Here is a 25,044-nt window from a genome sequence, read left to right on the forward strand (position 1 = left end):
TGAAGGAGGTTGGACTAGATGATCTCTAAAAGTCCCTGCCAACACCTAACATTCCGTGATTCTGTGAAATGTACATCAAAACACAGCATCAGAGAGGAGTAAAATCTAAATTGGCTTAGTTTCTCAGACCACGTTAAAACTACTAGCCTATACTAGCTGAGAAACTGAACACTCATAGCTACATCTTCTGCAAGTTAATATGCAGAAGTAAATATCTTAACAGAAGTCTCTTGTAGATGCTACTTGGATCAAAAAGCATCCAGTTAACCAGTCTGGGGATAAAGGAGATCTTGAATACAAAGGGAGGTACCTGATTCTTGCCCTGCAAAACTGCCCCCTGTGAAACTGATTTTGAAGAAATACATTAATATACTTAACATGGTAATAGTCAAATAGGCTTATCTGCTCTTTTCCACTAAGGAAAGTAGATACAAGAAGTCCAGTAACCTTTAATCTTGTTGAGTCATATTTACACTTCACCACAACTGATGCCAGGGAAAAAATTTAGATTACTCAAAAGAATTACAGTAACATTTGGTTCTGGAAAAACCCTGTACATTAAACAGTATGCTTTCCCAACCAGAACACCACAAAGGAAATAGATAAGTTATAAATAAAAATCTGTCTCAGCACAGCATTTTCCAAGATAGGTTCCTTCCTTGTGCAAAAGCTGTTTATGAAACTGTGCCTGTACTTGTGGTAAGACATCTAAGTGCACTACTTCTGCTTTCTCAGGGTAGAATAGTGGAATAAACAAACAAGAATTAATCTTGATAATACTACTAGCTACAGTAATGTAATAAAACTTTTTTGTATATAAAAGACTATAGTTATATTTTAAGATGAAATCTTATATTTTCTTCTAGCAATAGTAAATAGTAAAGTACATCTGAAATGCTGGTAATGAAACTGATAATAATTTTAAACTATGAAAATAAATAATATGCTATACTTAATTATAGTGTTTACTGATACAGTTTTCCCAGATCACCTTTTCTTTCTCATTTCAATTAGCATGCTTAAAAACACACTGACAGCCAAAAAGCTAATGATTCTAAATCACTGTTACAGCTGGAAATGAATTCTTTATTATATGGCGGGTGTTTTAGAAATGCCAAAAGAAGATCAAGGTCAGGAAAAAAAGTTAGCACTTCTTCATACAGGCAGGAGCTGAAAAGATGAGTGACAGAAATTAGATGGTATAAAAGCTTAGTATCTAAGAGCATATGATCTTTTCAAAGTTGAACTATTTTTCCTTATAATTTAAGTCCCTTGCCAATCTTCCAACTGAATCTCTTTGTAACTTTATGTCCTTGACTAAAACCAAGTGAAGTCTTTAATTTTGCTGTATTTTTTCTACTTAAACTCATTTCTTTACTATTTTTTTTTTTTTAACTATTATTTCAGTTTTAAATTCGAAATTTTACATCACAACTGTCCATACTGAACTGAATATTTAGTTTTGTAGTTGTTTTGGTTTTCTCTGGTTGGGAGTGTTATACACTCATGAAGTCAAATGTAACCATCTCTATTTTAAAAAAAAGACACTTCACAAACATGTAGGATATCTTTGTAACCTGTAGAAGAAATCTATGCTGCTAGGGTTCCCAAAATGGTGAAAAAGAAAAAAAACAAACAGAAAAACGTATTGATGTCCAAGCCCCTAACATAACTTCACCTTAATATTTTTTTGTTCCATGTTCATAACGGCAAGTCTATCTAGATATGAACACTTCAAATCTTTTTCTTTCGTGGGAGAAATGTAGCTCTTAGATAATTTAGCAGTCTCTCTATTTTTTCTTCACAAAAGGTTGCTCAAGGTTTCCTCACTACAAACATAAACACAAATTGCTGTTCATTTAAACTGAAAAACTCTTTTGTGCATGTGGCCAGTAATCTATCACCTTGCACTATTAATGCTTTGAGTCTTGTTATAAACATTATGTGCAATTTGTTGTATTTAGTAGACTGTACATACTTTTAGCAAAATTCTGCCTCAGTGATTAGAATAAAACCAACAGAGCTATGAAAGTGGTGACAAAATTCAATCACATGTTCTTACTCTTACTGCATTCCTGAAGCAAGGTACAAAAACTTCAATATATGCCCATCATCACAGGCAACAGAGATGACAAAAATTAATTGTATGTTACAAAAGAAAATGTCTACTTTTACTTCAATCTATCTCAGCTTCTGTTCACATAAAGCTGAAGACCAGCAGCCACTCTGGTAGAGTTTCCAGAAATATATCTGCCTGCTCTTCACTTTTTGTTTTCCTTTTAATGTGTTTGGAAACATACATATTAGCTGTGAAAATGTAGAACATCATGGTCTGCTTCATTACTGCTGCCTCTTCTCTATATGTCGTTGAAAAAAACCCAACAACAGAGGCTTCTTATTATAGTGTTTGAAAAACTTAGCGCTGAAAAGTATTCATGAAGATTCCTGATATTCTCCTACTTGTTTTAGGTGCCTGCACACTAATTCCTTACTTTAAAATAATTTGCCACAATCTTGTTAACAAACTTTAAACACTGCCCATCTTAACACAAATTTCAATCTCTTGAAGTAAATTGAAGAATTCCATTCTTGAAGAATTCCATTCTTAACTACAAATTTGGAAGAATTTTTTTAAAAAAATGAGAAAAAATCAGAATCTTAGTAAGTGTTTTTTCTTAGTTGATCCATGATTTTAGACAATTTGTATGCTGAAAGATGAGATCTTCATTTCAGTGTTGTTTATCCCTGGGAGCTTTCTGATTCTGTTTCTCACACTCAAGATGAAAGCTCTTTCCTCTGTTGCATGTTTCTTTTTTGCCTACGGTATTCTTTCTTGCTGCTTGTTCCAAAAACAAGACAAAGAGATCTTAACCAAGTAAAGCTATTAAAACTTCTATTTCCTTCCTCTCAGTAGATTTTGCAGTTCGGTCTCTTCCAACTACCTTTTGATAAAGTGAAACCTACTAAGCACTTATGACTGTCTCTGCTAAGTGTGAATGAAACATTTATTTTTCACTTAGTTGAAAGACATCCCTTCAGATGTATTTTAAGGAAATCCACATTAGCTAGTTCACCAGAAAGAGATCATTTACAGTAACATCAATAAAAAGAAATTATAGACTTAGCATGACAGTATTCTATCTTCTATTTATGTGCATTTCTGCTGTCAGAGAAAGTAGTCCAAATCGGAAACTTAAAAAAAGCTGATCGTTCACACAACGTTTTGCTCCTCAATTTGATCCACGGGCACCTGTTGGTAACTAGGAACATCTAGTTTATTCTCATTTATGTCAGTAAGCAATAGTTTAAAGAAAATGTCTGTTTTTACAAATTTCTAAAACATCCACTGGAAGCAATCACCAAGACTTCAATGTTCTAATTGATGTAACAAGAACTAGGAAGAGAATACACCTTTCTGAAGTCAAGGTGGATGACATCCATTGACTTGTGAGCCTTAAGCTTGGCCAAAAAGTCTTTAATCTCTTCCTATCCTATGATTCTATGATTCTAAGTGGTATTATTAAGGCAAGAAAATCCCAAGTCTAAAATCTGGATCAAAAACAACTTCCAAAACAGCAAAAACAGACCAAAGCAAATGCATCCAAGTAAAAAATTGCTTTGCAGGAGCTCATAGTAGACCATCTTCCACTACATGCAATAACTCAACGTCTGTTAGTTCCCAGAATTTGCATCTTCCTTGCAAATATGTAAGAAAGAGACAAATTATAAATACCTAGATGTAGTACAAGTAGTATTTTGGGGAGTCAGAATAGATTCAGAGTGCCTTGAAGGTGAAAGTGATGGTGGCCGGGTTTATGGGACAGGAGGTAGGTTTGAATCAGAATAGGTCTTACAATATTAGAGGACTTATCATTCAGCTTGGAGAACTCCAACAGTCCAAGTCAGTTAACATCATATGAAAAAAACACCCATCCTTCCTGAGGGAAAAGTCATATTCTTTATATTTCTCTTAATATTTTTGATATCTCTGATACCTACCAATGGTCACATTACAAAGTGGTCACAAAACTTATTTTTTATGGAGTATTTATCTCTTCATTATTAGCTGATATACTTTTAAAATCATTGCAATGATAAATAGCAAAAGTTGAATTTTCAGTACTGGCATAATAATCAAACTCAAATATCTCTAGGTGGTCCTGCTCTGCTGGGAGAGTTGGACTAGATAATCTTTCAAGATCCCTTCCAACACAGATTACTTGATTCTGTGATATAGTAAGTGAGCACATTAATACATGTATATGAAAATAAAGATCAGGTAAGAGCAATCTTGGCAGAAGATTGCAACTCCATATTACATACTTCTTCACTGAAAATTTTGATGTATTTATAAATCTGTTCTTAGGCTATAAGGCATATAATGTACCAGGTCTTCGATACCAGGGTCTTTTTTAAAAATATTTTTAGGTTATAAATTTGATCATGTGACTGTATTAAATGCTACAGCTCATCTGAATTCTTTATAAATATCTAAAACGATTTCACCACTTCCTAGCATGATACTACCCAAATGTGTTTGTCACTGATATGCTAGTATATAAACAACAGCAAGACTAGTTCCACTCCCTTTGGTAGCTCAGAGACTATTGTCCCTAAATGTTTTTAACTGCTTTATCTCTCAAAAGAGATAACTAAAATTCACTGACTTTCTCCCAGGGAAGAAAAAAAAAATCACAAACAGTTCTTTTATAAAAAGACAATTCACTTGAAGCAAACATTTCTCAGAATAAGGTAGGAAAAAGTAATTGCTTTAAAAATACAATTTGAACCTCTAGAACTGTATTTTAAAAACTCACAAATATGTTTTCTAGATTAAATAAAATAGAATAAAGCAAAATAAAGTGAGCACAACTTGGGAGTATTTTGCATATACTTAAAGGATTAGAAAATAATTTTCTGTAGTAACTGCATTGGCTGAGGACTGGAAATATTTAGATCCATGACAAAACTGCATCTCAAAGAGATAATGACATACTAAGTATCTGTGTTTTGTTAACACAGAAGACAAAGTGTATGACATTTAACACAGAAATATGAGAACAAGAATAAGAAACAACAGCAGCTGAGATGTTACTATACACATAAATAAGACCACCGATGTGAAAAATGTCATCAGAAGTTTATCAGGTTGAAGTCGCTTATTGCTCACACTTCAGGTGTGAATGTTAGTAAATAATAATGGAAACCTTAGAAATCTTGTAGTCACAAATGGCAGGAGTTAAATTCTGACAGGCATTGGTACAAATGTAAGGATAAAGTTAGTTTCCAAAGTCTACTTTGTGTTGCAGGATGGTATTACCTGAGGAAGAACATCAAAATTGCTATAGCACTCATGCATTCATTAAAAAAAAAAACCACAAACATGGTGTTTTTGTTTTGGTTTGGTTTTTTGTTTATTTATTTAGGTGAGGAGTTGGAGTTTTTTTACTATTATTTAAACCAGACAACATTGAAATCCTGAAATTTAGTGAATAGCCACCCTCTTCCTTCTGCTTATATAATCAGCTGCAGTATCATTTTTAAAGTTAAAAGTAAGTAGAGAGAAACTGGTTGTCGTGATTTGGCCCAGTTAGCATAGCAGCACCACCACACTCTCTCGCCAGGTGCCTCCATTCATCCTCATTAGGATGTCAGAGGTCCCAGTAAAATGGGAGTAAAAAGATAAGCACAGTTTTTGTGGATTGAGACAAGGGCAGGGAGGGCTCGCTGACAATCATGGTTCCAGGCAAAACAGGCTCCAGTACTCAGAGGGGAAAGTAGGAAATAGAACAGAATAAAAGCAAAAAGGGAGTAGGATGATGAGAAAATTCCAACCAGCACTTTAAGATCTCCCTCACTCATCCCTCCTTTCTTCCCAGGTCCAGCTCACTGCTCCCGATATCTCTACCTCCTCCCCCCTCAACGGCTCAGGGAGGCAGGGAATGGGCAATGTGGTCAGTCTCTCACAGATGGGCTCTGCTGCTTCTGTCTTCTCAAATGAGGATGACTTCTAGCATTCTTCCCCTGCTCCAACACGGTGTTCCTCCCCTGGGACACAGTCCTTAACAAACTTCTCAGGTGTGGGTTTTTCCCAGCACCTGAAGCTTCTGCTGATACAGGTTCCCTCACACAGGACGCAGTCCTTGGTGAATGTCTCTGGTGTGGATTCTTTGCCACAGTTGCAGTTTCTGTAGCCATAGGGTCCCTGTCTTGGGACAAGGCCTCTTCTGGGCATAAGTTTAATGAGCTGCTTTGTCGTGGGTTCCTCCCTACAGTTACAGCTGTGGATATTGGGTCCCTCCTTTGGGACACAGCCTCTTCCGGCCATAGTTTTAAAGAAGAAAATCACTACTCCTGGCTCGGGGTCTGCGGTGAAGTGGTTGTGTCCCTCCCACAGGACACGGCCTCCTCTGGCCATAGTCACTGTCCCTGGCTTGGGGCCTTTAATAAAGTAAATCACTGCCCCTTATCCAGGATCAGCTTTATCAAAATGAGTCTATGCCCCTGATACGGGCTCATTATCAAAATGAGTCTCTACCACTGATGCGGGGTCTTTAAAGAAATGAAAATAAATCTCAGCTTCACCAGTTCTCTCCATAGAATGCAGGGGAGTCACTACTCCAGCACACCTCCTCCTCTCTTTCATCATTGACCTTGGAGTCCACATGGTTGTTTCTCTCACTGTTCCTACACCTTGCACAACCACCAGCTAGAAGTAGAAGGGATAGAAGAAGGAAGAAACAGGAAGAAGAAGGAGGACGAAGCCTCCTCTTCCGACTTTTTCTTAAAAAGTGATCGTGGAGGTGTCTAATTGGCTCAGCCCCAGAAGTGGGTCTGGCTCAGAGCTGGGGAGAGTTTCGAGCAACATCCTACAGGAACCATCTTCCTCCTTACCGCAAAAGGCTGTCATGTCAAACCATGACACTGGTGATCCAGATATTTAGTTCAGGAAATGAAAATAAGCTTCCATACTTTCTTTTAAAATAAAATTACTGTTTTGGATTCTCCACCTGAAACAATCTCAACTGGTTTGGATTTGTAAAGTGCTAAGTGCTAGCACCAAAAATGAATACCAAACTGATAAATCTTATAAGAATAGCTCAACGGATACAGAGTTTTTTCACTGAAATATTCTGTGTTGGTTTATCACATTAACTGGGCAGGCTTAGATTACTTAGGATTACTTTCATTTTCAGAGGCTGGAAAAGTCAGGGAAAAAAAATTCTTTGTTCTGAAAACTGTACAAGCTGAGATATATACATGCAGTAAAGTTATTTAAAATAGGATAAGTAATGATATATTTTCCTCCAGGTGCATTCTAACCTGTGCATTTCTAAATCACAAAGTTGCTGAAAAATGCCAGAGGGTTGATTTAGGAATTGTAAAACTCACCTACATGTTTCCAAAGTTTCTTTTTCACAATTAATACTAAATTGAGCTCTCGACTTTCTGTCCTTAAGCTGTTCGTTAAGATAAATGCTTAAGTGAGAAGACTCTCCGCTTCTTACGTTTAGTTGCCTCACAGCTTTCCAAAGCCATAAGACTGTGTTTGATGTTGAAAATTGGACCAATGATATCAGTGTTTTTAAATCATAAAGTCAAGGAATAACTGGTTGGAAAGATATGAGAAGATCTCTTGAACAATATGAGAATTCATGGCCTAGGATCAGGACTGAATTCAGACTAAGGGCTAGTTCTGCTAGGTATTGAAAAACACATTTTCCTTATACAGTTAATTTAAAAATAAATTGAGAGGTATCACTTTAGTAATTCCATGCAGTTTGTACAAAGTTATAAGGGCAACTTAACCCCTATTTATTTGGTTTGACTCCTTGGGAATTAATTCTCTTGTATGTTTTTCTATTACTTTACTGCTATCTCTAATTTAGTGCAATTTCAAACATTCTGAAGATAAGAGGCAACAGTCATAATCTTGCAATTCACTACATGAAATGTTTTGGTTATTCATCCATTTTTATATATCACTGCCTCTATATCTGGATACAATGATGCAGTTAAAATTTGCCCCAGTCCAAATTTATATGACAAATAAGCTTTTCCTGGAAGCTATTTTTAAAGACAACAGAATAACCACTTCATTCTTATTATAAGAAATGATAGTTGCAAGGTTAATGAATAATCTGATATTTTCTAAGTGTAGTTATTTTTAATAATATCTATTTAGAATGTATGAAAGCTAAGAGAATGATTTCTATTGTTTCATGACTAATTTTGGAGAACATTCTATTACTGTTATAAATAAGGAACACTAGATAATTTCCACACTTTTCAATAAACCATTTGATGCTCCTGCTAAATCATTATGAGGATTTATGTTGTGTGATATTCACTGCTAAGTGGCACTCTTACATCAACCTGCATTATATACCCACAGTATATTATCGAGGGAGCCTATAAGCATACCTACTTCTGAAGCATTTTGTAGAATTTTTGACAAAAGTCATAGGCTAAATTCAACTAATAAGGAAATGAAGAAGCAGTAAATGCAACTCCAAGAAGAAAATCACGGAATCTTAAGGATTGGAAAGGACCTTGAAAGATTATCTAGTCCAATCTCCCTAGAGCAGGACCATCTAGACTAGGTCACAAAGGAACTCATCGAGGTAGGTTTTGAATGTCTCCAGAGAAGGAGACTCAAAAACCCATCTTATAGTGCTCTGTCACCCTCACAGTGAAGAAAAATATTAATTACCTGTGTACCTAATAAAAGGGAAACAATGTATTCCCCAGATATTCTATGCTTTGCAGGAAAATCAGGAATAGCTAGAACACAAGTATGTTCTCTGTTTGGTGAAGATGACAGGGTAGCATTGCTACGTACTATTGGAGGCTATGTACATCATCTCGTATCTATTCCAGTCCTCAGCAGAAGAGTAGCGTGGAGACATATTGATTTATTATTGAAATATCTCAGCAAAGTTATGGCAAACTTATGACTACTAATTTAATGTTATACCAATTTAATTCTGTGCAAATTACAGATTTCTTTAAAGACTTTTAATCCAGATATATGAAACGTGATAGCAGCAATTCACCAGGAAGAAAGAAGTTAAACAAGAATGTGTGCATGAACGCCTCCAATCTGAATTACCACTGAGAGAGCGGTAACAGAGTCCCACTTTGAACTTAAGGCAATATGATTTATCTGAGGAAGGATGACAGAAAAGGACAGAGAAAGAAAAACATCATTTTATTGTGTGCTATGCCACATTTTTTTCTTTTTTTTTTTTTTTTTTGATTAATTACTGAAAATCACCTGGGACTTTGATGCTATGTGCTTCACTGTTATTTAAGATATCTTAGATTTTCTTTGAAGACTCAAGATTAAGTCAAAAGAGTGTCAAAGCTCTTCAATGTAAATATTAAATATTTCAGCCCTGTCTTGTGAGACATGCAATCTATTTTCCGAGACATTCTAGTTTTTCAGTATGAATATCTGCAATGAAGTCACATTTTCTGACACGACTGAAACTGACTATTCTTCAAACAGTTGGACACATTCAACTTCCTGACATACCTAAACAATTACAACCTTATGTACCAATTTATACCTTAAATTTGCTTTAGTCCTGAAAGTCATTTGGAATCTTCAGCTAAGAAAAATATCTTGTTTCTTTCATAATTAAAATAGTTCTATTTGAAAACACCAGAAGAAAAGAAAAAAATGAATTTCAAAATTCCAGAGTCAGAACACAAATGACAAAAATTGGATGCATTTAAACTCCCAATCTTATTTTCAAGGACTTGGGAGTGAGCCAGAAAAGATCTTTCATATTTCTTCTCATAAGATTCAACAACTCAACTTCTGGACTCTGCATACAGAGCTACTTAAGATAAAAGATTTAAGTTTGATACACTAAACATAAATGTCTCTTAATATCATGTATTCTTTCATACTGACATATCAGGTACAAGAAGAATTAAGCTCAATTCTAGCTTCATTGCATATTTGTTGGCATTAGAGTAGGATCAATCATAAATTATTGTGTCACTGGGAAAGGGCAAGATACAGTGAAAATATCAAGTCTAATTTGCAGTTCTATACTGAGGATAATCCTAGTCAAGACTGTAAGACAACTTCCTATGTTCCCTGATCTTGGGCCAGTAACTAAGCAGAAAGGGCTATTCACCAAGTAAAGAATAAGTGGGGAAAAAAAAAGTAATATTTTTTAGTATGTACTTCTCACTAAAAAAGAAACAGCAATTCCCCACACCGTCTCCCAACACACCCTATCCTGAAGACCACCAACATTTTCAAAAAGGCTTAATCTTACCAAAAGAAAATTATTTTTACTGTTCTGTAAATATTTTACTACTGAAAATGTGATGTAGAGTGACATCTCAGAAATGAGGCAAATTGTAGCAAAAACAATGAGTTAAAATGAAATGAAACAAGCAAAAGAGAAACATTGATCACTAATAACCATAGCTAATGTGTGAAAGATCTTTGCTTGGGGTAATGTCTAATTTAAAAATCATGACTGCTTACATACAGAAGGAGAGATGTTTTTCAAATACATTTCACTTGAGAATTATAACATTTTCACCTAGCTTATGCCATTTATATACTCAAACAGACCATGGAAGGACTTCTTAATTTTCTGTATAATTTATGACTATGAATGATAGATCTGATAATTCACTGCAAAGTATGATTTACTTGTTACTGCAATGCTGGTTTATTACCTTGGTATGTAGTTGAGCAGCTTATTTCAGTAACTTTATAACTCTATGAATATCACTTCTATAATGTTTGGTTTTATTTATTTTTTGACAATCTCTTTCATAAGATTTGACACATATTCTCAAAATTAATTCCCTCTAAAGAAAGCTTCAGTGTAGAAACCTCTACCAGCTTTGTTGCTGTGAACACCAATGCACAGATACAAACTATCTGGCATCATATTTTCCTAGAGGATTAACAGTAACAGGAAGAATTTCCTCTAGGCCTCATCTCCAAGTAGCTGTGTTACACAGTCCATCTAAATATTAACTTAGATGTCTCCACACAAATGGGACTAATAGAAACACCATTCCGGATACATGCTTTTATTATATTAGAGATCTAATTTCCAGTTTACTGTGTCCAAAGCTAATTAATATTCATTTGTTCCTGGACACACTTACTACAAATCTTGCAAATAGAAAAAGATCCAGATCTTTTCCTAATATGTGACTGGAATTCATCAGACTGAGAGAAGAGTCACAGTATAAGGAGAACGTAATGAAATAAAAGAACTCAAAGACAAAAAAAAAAAAAAACCCAAAACAAAACAAAACAAAAAAACCCAAAACAAAATAAAAAAAAAAGGGCAAGAGAATCAAAAGATTTTGTATCATTCATGATACAAAATAGAGGTTTTGGTATCTTAAGTCAATGATAGTGCATACTAGTACTATTAGACCCTGTTTTTTTTTTTCCTTTTCTTTTTTTTCTGAAGAAAGAATAACACCAACACAGATCCTCAATAGCCAATCATATTTAATTTTGTTTTATAGATATAAAAACATGACTGGTTCAGAAGTAAGATAATTTCTTATGAGCAAGCACCATATTCTTCTGACTATGCTTTTTACTACTAAAAATGCATTTATTAAACCTATTACTGACATTCAGCTCACATCTTTCAACTACCAGTCCTGAAATCTAGGAGAGTTTATCAAGAGATTGCTCCATCTATATATGCATCCTCACTTTCCTATAGCATTACTGGAAACAGACTACAGCTGAGCTTAACATCTGGTCTGAGCAAATAAAGAAATCCTCATGGTGAATATAACACTTTTTCTAAGTAATTTAGGTGCCTTCCCAGCTGAGAATTAAGAAATATCTTACCACTGAAACATGTGACAAATGATAATCATTTGAATGAGATTAAAATGTTGAAGATTATATTTTTTTATACTGTTATGTAAGTGCATCCTATCACAACTAGAAATGTTGAGAGGCAATCTGTTACCTTACTAAAGAGTACCTATTCATTTAAAAGGGAGTATTCAGACACAAACATACTTTCTCAGTGTAATCAAGGAATGTTGAGGCTTGACTTTAATTGTCTGCCACAGAGAAATTGAGATGACATTTGTAGAAATAGCAGTAATCACCAGCAGATCCACTATTAAGCTATTAACCAGTTAACAGAACTTTGAGTATCCACAGTCCAAAATCCCCAGTTACCAACAACTAAGTACAAATACCTTAATTGATTTATCAAAATATTTTAATTAAATTGAGCACTCTTTCACTGAACAGAAAAGATCATGCTAATTTTGTTAAATATAGATGGCATACTTTCTTAAGGACATAGTGTACATGTATACATCTCAGTTGAAAGGACAAGATGCTGTCTCTATGTGTAACTGAAATGCAGGTTATGACTTGAACAAGACGCAAGAAATATCCTAAGGGCAGTGGGCTAGAAAAATATAGCATTAAATCAGCTACCTGTATGCACACACTGAATTTTTTATTGAAGAATCAAATGGCTTTCAGGTGTTGAGTATCATAAACTATGATTTGTTTAAATACAAGTGAAGAATTCTACCATATGTTTGAAAATAGTTGAACAAGCAAGGTTTCCTACAAACAGTAAATCAGTTTTTAAGTCATTACAAGCAACTGTGTTTTAATTCTTTCTCAACACAGTATCTCCTTACCTACAATTTCTTACCCTAAAAAGCCAGTTGCTATTTCACATGACACTAATATTGTTAGAAATGAGAAAGCTTAAAGAAAGTTATCCACAGAAATAATACATATGTTGTTTGGATGTTTGTTTCTGGAGAACAGAAACAGCAAAGATATCTCTGAAAAAACAGAGATAGCATTTGAAAGGGACATATGCTAGTGGATCTTTAGACACCTGGATTTATCTAATAAAAATGATTTTTAGTGTATTGTTTCTCCTTTGAAATTTTTACCACTCTAATAGATTATATTGTTACACCACAGTATGCTTCTTGCAGTATACGTCTGCAAGGCAATAGACTATCTGATGATAAAGTGCTTTTTTTTGGTCTACTACAGGCATTTTGAAAAAGCTTATGGAAAAAACTAAGTGAGTTCTGATATAAATAAAGAAATGAAGAACCTGAAAAATTGCAGCAAACACTCAACAAGATATTGATATGCCAGGTAGATACAGCACAGATCTGTGCAATTGAAGCTTTGTGTTAAGTAAAAGACCTAGGAAAATATGTTACATTATGGAGCTTGCACACAACAAAAGTAGCATTAAACTTCAACTATAAAATTCTTATGTTGCTGACACTGGGTTAGGGAGACTGGAGGAAGAAAAAACAACACCATCTAGAATTGTTCTTAGTAATGACAAAATGGCAACCAACCACGTTAATCTTGCACTATTTAGTTTTACCAGTGTTAGAGGAAAAAATGCACTTCTATTTCACATGTGTTTTGTCTTTGTCCATAATTTCACAAACTGTTAAATCAGGATTAACCTCAGCTCTTTTAAAATTTCAAACTCTCTCCTTCCTGCTCATGATGGGGTTACCTCCCATCTACATCCCCTTCACTTACTAAACAAGTACTTTATTTTTATTTTAAGAGATAGCATCTTTACTTAAGAATTTGCTAAGGGAAAGTACAAATGCTACAAAATTCTCTTTGAGTCTTTGACATGGTGAAGGGTGGGGTGCTCACTGAAAGCAGCCATGAGCAGGTACTATTTTATCCTTGGAGAAAAGGTAGGTAGAAGACACACAGAAATTTCTACTCATTCACAGCTCATACTGGCAAACAGTTGACTTCACAATATAAGTTTATCTTACATTCATGATTTGTATTTTTCATGTTTCCTTCTCTGATATTTCGCACTATGACAACTCTGAAAGATACCAGAGCATTTTTGCAAAAGCCCTTACTCAGGGATGTCTTGAAGTTCAATAATTTTAAGATGTGCAACAATGATATTCCAAGCAGACTCCCCGGTTTACACTAGTTGCTGCAGTCAGTGTAGCACTTATGCCTATATTTTGTATACAGAGAAATCTGAAAATTAATCACATTTATCTAAAAAAGCTGAAGATTATTTCAGATAGAGCTATCATTTCAGATTCCTATTTACTTTTCACTGTAATAACTACAGTATTGAGACTGTTCCATTGATCTATTACATCAGGTACCACAGTAACTAAATATTGCTCAAGTTTATTTAATGTCCAACCATATACTTGCATTTATTAATTCCTTTCTTGACTCTAACATCTTATACTCTGCTATCACGCTAGTTAAGCTGAAAATCCATTTTTTTTTCTACTTGGAGTGCTCAGGATCATGCCTCTTTATACTCTTGTATCACCTTTACCTTCTTGTATGTCAGATTTCATCATCAGGACTCTATCTAAGATACTAACATAAGTTTTTTCTTCTTTCAATGAAAGACCTTCACCTTTTTCTCCAGACTTGGCTTTCTCTCATCTTATAATCTAAATGGTAGCATTTCTGGAAGGAAGAGCAGAACTTAAACTGTTGGTGACTAATAAACAGCGAATGTAAAATTTGAGAGTTTTGGCTCTCCATTATCAAAACATAAACAGAAATGTAATTGGTTCTTAAAACATTATCTTAATAATTTTTGAGATTAATATTTCCTATTATGGACAATAATTTCAATGTAAGCATCACAAGAGAGAAGTTTGCCAGCATACACAAGTCTTCAAATACTGATGCTTGAATTCAATAAATGAAAAGTTCAGACTTTCAGCACTTTCAGCCTCTCATGTCTCTGCAGGAGATTATAGTGAATCAGCTCTGTGACTCTGTACATACAGTTACTCTAGGACATGTTTTGTATAAGTCTTGTATATGTTTTAATAGTGTAGAGAACAAAACATTAGTACTGAGCATACTGCTAATGAATGAATTAAGCAATGTTTTGATTTTAAATGTAAAAATTGTTCAGATTTAACAGTACTGATCAATATATAGTGTAACTAACATTTTATCAGTATCAGATATTCTCAGTGATGTAATCTCTATTTTCATGACATATCTAGATATACAATCCATGCACACACATGCAGAATAAGTTTCAGCACAGATCCTGCTCAATATTAAATTTCAGACATGTAAGTATCACATATAGAAGTACGTACAATTTGTCTTGTCTAGGAAATCCCATTGCTCTGGCCATCAGACAGACAATAAACCTGATTACTACACACAAGTCTGTTCCCAGGATGATTGTCTAAAGCACATAAGATTTTCTATCTTTACCATCATACCAAGGTTTTTATTTACAAAGTTGGAAAGTAACTACACTCTTCCACATTCTCACATTTTAAGATGTTGAAAATTATTTTTAAGAGCAGCTTCTTAATTAAAAAATTAGTAATTTTAATCCATGGTTTAAAACATTTTTATTGGTAGACCTTTTTGAAAGTAATTCATAAACAATTCATTAAATCTTCGATATTTTTCTTACCAAACAAGAATTTTGTGCAGGTAGCTTAACCAGTAGCCTAGTGATTATCTCTTTGTCTGTTATTCCTTTGTCTGTTACATAGGAGCTTGTGTTTTCAATGATACCATAACCTAACTAGTAAATATCCACATACGGGTTACTTCACAGTTTTATAGCTCTAGCTTAAATTTTCTGCACACTAAATACTCATTCAGGCAGGCTATATTCTTAGTGTAGGTCTTTCTTAAATTAATACTTCTGCAGGTTTTCATCTCCAGCTCAGTTCTAGTCTGTTCTTCATTTGCCTAAATTTTCCTGTAACAAACAGAGCTAAAAACATTTCTGCATATTACATTCCTGCTAGATTTATATCTTAAATAGAATTGCTTGTATGTAATTATTAATATTTATATTAGCAATACTTTTTTTGTTACAAATATTTTTACATACTGAGAGCTGATGCTAATTAAGAAATGATAAAATCTCTAGAAAATATATACAAGAGAGAGAGAATTCAGAGAGTGAAAAAAGAATCATGACACAAATCTTTCAGAAATGACTTGGCTATAATGAAGCCTGCTTCAAGATCTTGGACACTTGAGTCTACCCCTTTCATGTTCATTAGAAATAAAAAATTAACCTGAAAAATTAAACATATCTTCAACAATAACAGAACCTGTAAGACTAAAACTGAAGTTTATGATTTTATTACATCTGAACATGCATAAAACTTGTTTTCTACAAAGACAGAGTTTTGAAGTCCTGCTGCAAATTGAATTTATTTTCCAAAATTGTGGTCATAATGCTTAACCACATACATTAGATACATCTAGTAAAATATATCATCATCCTTGAAAGTAAAACATTCAAGGATTATAACGAAAATCTGGAAAAAAAAAATGTGGGCCAACTTCATATTTGTTGACTTAGAAAGTTTATGCACAACAAAATGTTAAAATTGCATTAGTGACTCATCCTCCTTTTTTTTTTTTTTTTTTTTTAATCTTGAAGACAATTGTGACTTCCTCAAATTCAGGGATGTGGACATATAATTCACTTGAATTTACGAGACTGATTTATGTTCTGAGATCACCAGCCTAAAATCTACATGCTTACAAACTAGATTTATCCAAGTGAAATCACATTGCTCCAGGCAGGGCTTAGAATGCCAAATATTTATTCCTCATCTTCTCAGGAAGATGCACAAACAGGGATTTTATAATGCCCACAAGAGGTGAGTACCATAAAATCCCAAAGCTTAGATTCATAATTTAAGCTTTACTGAGCTACCTAGGGAACCTCCTTTGTAACCAAACAGTCCAGATTATGGTTTTATATCTTACTTTATGTCTTACAGGACTTAGTGGTATGTTACATGCTCTGAAGACAAAATAAAATCTGCAGAAAGAGATTTTATTTGTAGCTCCAAACACCGGTCATTTCTTATTTTTCGAAGAATTTACAGCATTTTATTTTTGAGGAATGTTCTATGTCATATCAAAAGCTTCAGTTCTTCAGATTATGTTCTGCAAATTCTAGTGAAAACCTTCAGGTGATGGGTAACAAACTTCAGAACTCAGCACTGAAGGGCATTTAGTAAGTAAGTATTTAGAGAGCATGACAAATTAAAGAGCCTACAGCAAGAGTTTATAGTCAGTAAAATACTTCAAAATAGTCTGCAAAGGTTAAATGCTATCACCTGCTTCAGTAAGAATACTACTTCATGTAAGTTTTGACAAAATATTTTAGTGCATGCACGTGGTTGCTAAATACCTGAAACTAATTTTCAGATTTCTAAATGAAATTAGTTATTATTTATTTTCTTTCCTTTTTTCTTGCCATGAGACGTTCTCCACAAAATCAGTTTTCATCTGCCAGAATATTTGAATTGCAATAAAATAGGACCAAAACCAATTATTATTAGTGCAAGAGGGACATTTCATTGGTAGTCTAAAAAGCTGTGTCTGGAAACTTTAGTAACACCTTCAAAGGAAAAAAAGATGGACTGTTTCAAGTTCCAATTTACTCATAGAAAGTCTTTTAAGTGTGACAAGCTGAAATCCAGAGCTATTGCTGTCAATCTATTTTTTTGACGTCAGGATTCTAGGTTGCTTTTAAAGTGGACAATATATAATTTAAAAGTAAAAATTAATTAAACTAGTAACTCCCACACTACAAAATGTTATTATTCTATATAATGCAACACAGCAATAAAAACAGCAGTAAAAAGTCCATAACACACAACTATAGCTTTTTATTGCCATAAAAATGTACTTTTAAGACATTAGCACATTATAGTTTAAGTGAAGCTCTTCATTAGACAGTATGAGAAAATGAGGCATGAAAGGAAGATATAAAAGCTTTCTTAATAGCTCTTGTGCAGATAATGTAGGCCAAAGACAATCAATAGCCATGTCTCATTTATTTTATGTTTTTGAACACTTAGAGACAAAATGTTAGCATTTGCTGTACTTTTGGGCTTCACAGACCTACATCAGTAATGACAAAACAGATTTGCATATTGTGATGTAATTTATATGAATTTATATTAAAATGTCATGTGGTTATTGTTTGCTAATATGAAAAGTAATACCTACTTCATTAGTCTGGATTCATCAAAAGCCACATTGGCCTACTAAATTGGTTAGTTGTCAAAATGACCCAAACAATCAATCCAAAGGTTTGTAAATATATCATAAAAATTACATAAAATGTGTGTCAATAACTTAAACATTACATTAAATACCCTAATAAATCAGATTAAACTTGTACAGTCTGTGCTGCTACTCCAGACTGAAAAATGAGACCAAGATCCCATAGTTTTCAATGTATTGTTCATAGTTTTTCATTTTCGAAGTGTTTAAACATGGATTGTGTGACACTCACCACCTTATTTCAAATCCTTATTACCTCAGTCAGATATATTTCTTAAAAAAAATTAGCATTTTATCATGTTCTTTCAAAACACATACTGTGGCAATTTTATTGTATTTAAAATTTACTGCAAAGGTCAAGATAGAAACTGGTTAGTCTTTCTAAGTAAAAGTTCTAGCTAATAATAGTTAACTGAAACAATAGCTAACTGAAACAGTTTCTAGCTAACTGAAACAATAAAGCTTTTTCTAAAATTCAAGAGAGATAAGATACAGCCTGGATTTTCACAGGGTTCTCCTTGCTCAGTTTCCTTATATATTTAGACATATAAGCAACAAGAAGAAAGTCTGATCCAATAAACCTCTGCATTAATATTTTCAACTTTTCACCTTCACTCCTGTTACTTGCTTAGCAGTACTGATATTTTTGTTACTCCCCAAGGAAAACAGTCACTGAATGTATGTGCACCAGTAATCAACCAGAAGGATAAGATTTGACTTCTTGTTTATCATGGGTTTCACTACTGCACAAAAGCCATACTGCTAATGTATTTGCTAATAGATATCTAGTATTATAGCCTAGTGATTTTCTAAGTGTGTATCAGAAATTGGTATTGGAAATAATTAAATGAAGTCAGGTTTGACTTTAAATTTTTATGAATGGTGTTACAGTTCCAAGATGGGTACAATTCTGTTGATCAAACTTCATACCTGAGCAGAGACACAAATCTTGGAAAAAATGTCTGCTTTTCAGACTTACTTTCTGTATTATGTCTGGGTTGATGGTGATTTTCTATAGCAGTTGTTTTAGTGCTGGAGAACTTGTATGCTGAAAGCAAGCACATAACTCAAGACTGAATGTGCAGGCTGAAGCAAGATTTGGGGATTGCATCAAACGATTACTGAAATCTACTGTTGAAATGGAAGAAGGACAGTGTCTTACAAAGTACCAGATAGACAAATGGATATGATACAGTTTCCATCAAAAATCTATTAGAGATATATAACATCCCCCTCCTTCCCAATCTTTTACGTATTGCTGCTTGTCCATTCCTAAATTAGGAATCTGAAAGAAATGTCATGGACAACAATATCTTTCCCATGACAGAACATGACTGTTACATAAATAAAGAGGGAAATAGGGGGAAAGAATGAGAGAGAATTAATCACCACAACCTGATATCTGTACATTGGTGGTACAATCAAAGGACACAACTAATTTATATGGAAAACTCTTTTGTAATGTGAAATAATATTTAGTAGTATAGTCATTCTGCAGAATATCACAGGATGCAAGTAGTATAGGAACAATAAAAAAATAAAAGCTTTAAATTTAAGATGTTATGCATTTGCAGAGAATTTAGAGATACTATAACTAATCTGCTTTAATGATAAAACTCTCCGTGCCCTTTATTAGTGGCAAGGGAAACAGTTGGAAGGAAAAGAAAAAGAGGTCCTTGCAAGCAATGCAGAAATTTAAACAGAATATTCAGCTTCAAGTATTCACAGAATCTTTTCTCATTAATTCTCATTAACAGGATTTCCAGGAAAAGCAATAGGAGGGTTCTGTGATTTATGACCATTGCAAAGTGAGGACAGGAGATAAAGGACATAGAAGCAAATGGTATCAGACAATGTTTAAAAATATTAAAGTAACAGTGGTAAACATAGTAAAAAATAACTTCTTTTTATTATTATTCTCAAGTCTCTAACAATTGTGAAGATAAAATCTGATTTAGCGTTTTTAACTAAATAGTATGTTCTAGCCTTGATATTTATTAGCAAACTTCAAAGAAATTGGAAAATTTGTCAGTTACGCTAACATCTGCATGGCATTTGTATTTCTGTCTACTCTCTGGAGTATTCCCTTGACTCTACTCCACTTTTTTTGCACTGCTTTTGCACTAAGTGATAAAACAGGATCTCTGCTATTTTCCCAACATTTCACTCTTTCTGTTATGCAGAAAGCTCCATATCACAGGCTGATTCATGAGTATACAGTATGTACAAATCCCAGAGCAGTCATTTTACTATCTGTCTTTACAAAGAAAGCTGGAAGGACAGAGTGCATTTTTTAACAAGTATCAGCTGAATATTTTGCATTCCTTCTTCAATTCTTCTAAAGTCTTCAGCTCTTAAGTTTTCCTGTTGATTTATGTACAAATATGTAATTGTTACATATTTGCCTGAAATGTAGGAATGGAGGAATGACAAAATAATTATTTTACTGGCCATCACAAGAATTCCTAATGTATCTTCATGTAATCCCGTTAGTCTCCTGGAAACTATTTTTAAAAGCAGTAGAAAAGAAGTATAAACTATTATGACTATAAGCATGAAATGATTTAACATTCAGTAAATATCTGAGAATGAAAATTGCTTAAACAGTTGTTTTTACATCTGTTCATCCAGGTCAGAAAAGACACTAATATATATGCCAATTCCATGTGGTATTTCTAGATTTATTTGTCAGTGAGATTCTTCAAGTATGTTACTGTCATTAATTTCTGCCATCATACTTAGGTGCAAAGAATAAGAACAAAATTAATTAAAAATTTCTTGTCCTTTGTTTTACCAAATGGAGTGATAGAAACGAGGATGTCTCGGCTATCAAAGACACTACTAAAAAAGAATCATGTGATCAGGCATTACCTCATGACCTCCTGGCATGTCTCAGGCTTCTCAATATAGGATTTTCACTATTATTTGACTAGTACCTCTCTAAATATATTTTGCAGTCCTTCATACTACATGGTTAGCAGAGAATAAAATGTGATGGAATCTATAGGCTTTAATGAACTTCACAGATTTTAATAATAAATAGGAAACTCAGGTAAGAAGTTTAAAGCATTCATTACTTTATCTCTGTTCATAAAGAAAACAATGTCAGTTTTATCATTTTATTTAATGGGAATATAACAAAACATATTTTCGTTGCTTTGCTTTGATTTTTTTTTCTTTCAAAATAGACCTACACTAGATGTCGTAATTGGTTAGAGGACTTATTTAAGCAAAAGAAGCTAGTCCATGAGAAAATATTTATTCCAGAGGAAACTCTTGCAATATGCTGTCTCAAGAGGGTTAGTTCACTGAGGTCTATGCATTGCTATACCTTCAGATCAACAATTAAAGAGCAGGGCCCACACCTTCAGAAAACTTCAACAAGGACATGTTATTTATTTTCATAGGAGAAATTAAGAAGGAGAAATCTAGCCAGGAAAGTTAAGGAAAGTAATAAGGCCTTTTTCAGGCACGTTGGCAGTAAAAGGAAGATTAGAGGGAATGTGGGCTGGCTCCTGAACACAGAGCGTACCTTGGTGACAGAGGATGAAGAGAAGGCTGAACTACTGAATACCTTCTTTGCTTTGATCTTTAAAGCCAAGGCCAGAGCACAGGAAGCCCAGTCCAGCAAGACTAGAAGGATGATCTGGACAGCAGAGGACTTGCTCTGAGTGGATGAGGAAGAGGTTAAAGACTTATTGGGCAAGCTTAAAGTTCCTAAATCAATAAGTCCTGATGGGATGTATCCGAGAGTGCTGAAGGAGCTGGCTGATGTGATTGCTAAGCCTCTCCATCATTTCTGAACAATCATCGAGTCACTCCAGCCTTCAAAAAGGGCAGGAAAGACAGTCTGGGAAACTACAGGCTGGTTAGCATCACCTCCATCCCTGCAAAGGTGATGGAACCACTCATCCTGAATGTTGTTACTAAACATATGAAGGAAAAGATGGTTATCAGGGGGAGTCAACGCGAATTCACCAAGGGGAAATCCTGTTTGACCAACCTGATAGCCTTCTATGAGTGCAAAACCGATTGGATAGACGGAGAGCAGCAGATGTCATCCACCTTGACTTCAGCAAGGCTTTTGACACTGTCTCCTGTAGCATCCTCATCAGAAAGCTCAGGGTAGATTGGATGAGTGGATGGTGAGATGGATTGAGAGCTGACTGAATGACAGAGCCCAGAGGGTGGTGATCAATGGCACAGAATCAAATTGGAAGCCTGTGGCCAGTGGAGTTCCACACGGATGGGTTCTAGGGCTAGTCTTGTTCAACATCTTCATCAATGATCTGGACAGAGTGTACCCACAGCAAGTTGGCTGTTGCCACCAAACTGGGAGGACTGGCTGATTCCCCAAAAGGCTGTGCTGCCATTCATTGGGATCTTGATCAGATTCAGAGTTGGGCAGAGAGGAACTTCATGAAGTTCAACAAGTACAAGTGCAGAGTCCTGCACCTGGGCAGGAACAGTCCCATGCACCAGTACAGGCTGGGGATTGACCTGCTTGAGAGTAGCTCTGCAGAGAGAGACCTGGGAGTCCTGGTTGATAATAACCTGAATATGAGCCAGCAATGTTCCCTTGTGGCCAAGAAGGCCAATGGCATCCTGGGATACATAAAGAAGTGTGGGACAAGCAGGTCAAGGGAGGTTCTCCTTCGCCTTACCTCTGCCCTAGTGAGGTCTCATCTGGAGTCTTGTATCCAGTTCTGGGCTCCTCAGCCCAAGAGGGACAGAGAACTGGAGATGAATACAGCTCAGGGGCACTAAAATGATCAGGGGACTGGAACATCTTTCATATGAGGAAAGGCTGTGGGAACTGGGGCTGTTTAGTCTGGAGAAGAGGAGATTGAGGGGGATTCTCATTATATTTACAAATATCTAAATGGAAGATGTCAGGATATTGGGACATGCCTTTTTTTTCTATGGTATCTAGTGACAGGACAAACGGTAATGGGATGAAGCTGGAATAGAAAAAGTTCAATTTAAACATAAGAAAAAACTATTTCACTGTTCAGGTGAGGGAGCCCTGGCACAAGCTGCCCAGGGAGGATGTGGAGTCTCCTTGCTTGGAGGTCTTTCTATGCCACCTGATCTAGGTGGACCTGCTTCTGCAGGGCGGGCTGGACTGCATGATTCTATGACTTCGTTTTGTCTGGGCAGGCTAACTTAAAGATGCATTGCAACCCTTTTCCTGAAGAAATTGCTGATCGATATCGTCACCAATTTCCATAACTAATAATGTCATTTAGGAAAGAAATGATAAAAAAATATGATGAGGTCCACGGAAAAGCTGAGTTACTAGAAAGTCTCTCATTCTTAACGTCAGCTTCACCCTTTGCTCATGCTATTAAAAAAGGAGCTAACACCAACACCCTTCTGATTCTTCTGCTATCTTTTATCATAGAATCATAGAATCATGATATTCTTAAGTCTAATCACCTCTGTTACTGAGAAATTTTTCATCTGTATTAAGTCCTTGAAGAAAGGAAGAGTTCATGCCTTTTCTCTATCTTAAATTATCTACTGTCTTACATTAGACTGTACACTGTTGTTTCAGTTATATGATTGACACTTTCTTCTAGTATCATTAAGAGTGCCATACAGAACTTTAACTTAAAAAAATATTTTTATTCTCGCTTTTAAGTGTTTACTACACTATAGTGTAGTATAATATAAGTAAAGAAGTAAAAGTAACACTTCACCTACTCCTCAAAGAAGATTTAAAACAAAAACTATCAATGACCACATTTTCAGTGAAGAATGAGTAAAAGTGAAGGCAAGAGTCCAAACGATTCACTGATATCAACCAATTAAGAAAGGAAGTGACATAAATGTCTATGCTTGTTTGATACTTTTGATAGTTACTTGAACTGTTTAGCATTAGAAAGAACATGGAAGAATACTGCATCTTTGCTGCACTATAAGTTATCTAAAAACAGACATGTGTGTTCTGAAGCACAACAAAACTGCTGCAGTCATTCTGAAGTGTGATAAATATCCAACTTATTAACAACTTGAAAAAAGAGAAGCATTTAAGAGCCAGCATCACAATGAATTTCCTTAAAGAGCTTTATGGCAGATGTTTCAGCTTTTCCAGTGTCATTCAGTGTTACTTAAGACATCTGGAAATATACATTAAGATTCCAGCACAAAGAAATTTGATCAAAAAGCAGTATTAATTTTTCTGAATAAAAACTTTTGGGTAATGCTTTTGGTCCAAAAAGTAACCAAAGCTGCCTTCACACTTTGGTGGGAAACCTATTATAATAGTTTTAGGCTAAACCACAAGAGAGAAAAGGAGAGAAAAAAAAAATCAAATCTTTATTCAGTAATGCTGTCAAGTGAATGTTTCACCAAAAGTGAATTCACCAACATGATTTAACAAAATCTCATCTAACCAAGGCTGAGATGCCTGTCAGAGAAAGAGCATATTCCACCTTCATTTAGCTGGAGCTGAGTATCCTGAATGAAGCCAAAGAAAAATGTCAAAATGAATTGTACCAAAATAGTGTTAAACTACAGAAATTGCCCCAGACAAGTAACATATTTCATAATGTTGTTTTCTATATTTTTCACAAATTGTCTTTTCTTGATCAGCAAGCTAGCATTAGATAGTATTTTTCTAAGTAGATTTCACCTACTTTACAATTTGAATCTCAGTGCGAGTCACCCACCATATGGTCTTTGGACTGTGCTTAATGACAATTGGTAGGCTTTTATTCCTCTAATGCTTTTACTTTTCTTTTTTTTTCCTCCTGGAGAGTGTATACAGAGAAACTAACAATAATGAGTTGGACTTTTCAGAAAGGAAATACTATTAAAGTGACACTCTTTATAAATAACAAAGTTAAGAATATGACCTTGGAACTTCAAGATCAGATTTAGTTTACTGAGCTACAGTTCACAAAATGTCATTACTGTGTATGCTACCATATGTTGTCTTA

Source organism: Colius striatus, chromosome Z (genome assembly GCF_028858725.1).
Source record: "Colius striatus isolate bColStr4 chromosome Z, bColStr4.1.hap1, whole genome shotgun sequence".
In the NCBI taxonomy this organism is placed as follows: domain Eukaryota; kingdom Metazoa; phylum Chordata; class Aves; order Coliiformes; family Coliidae; genus Colius; species Colius striatus.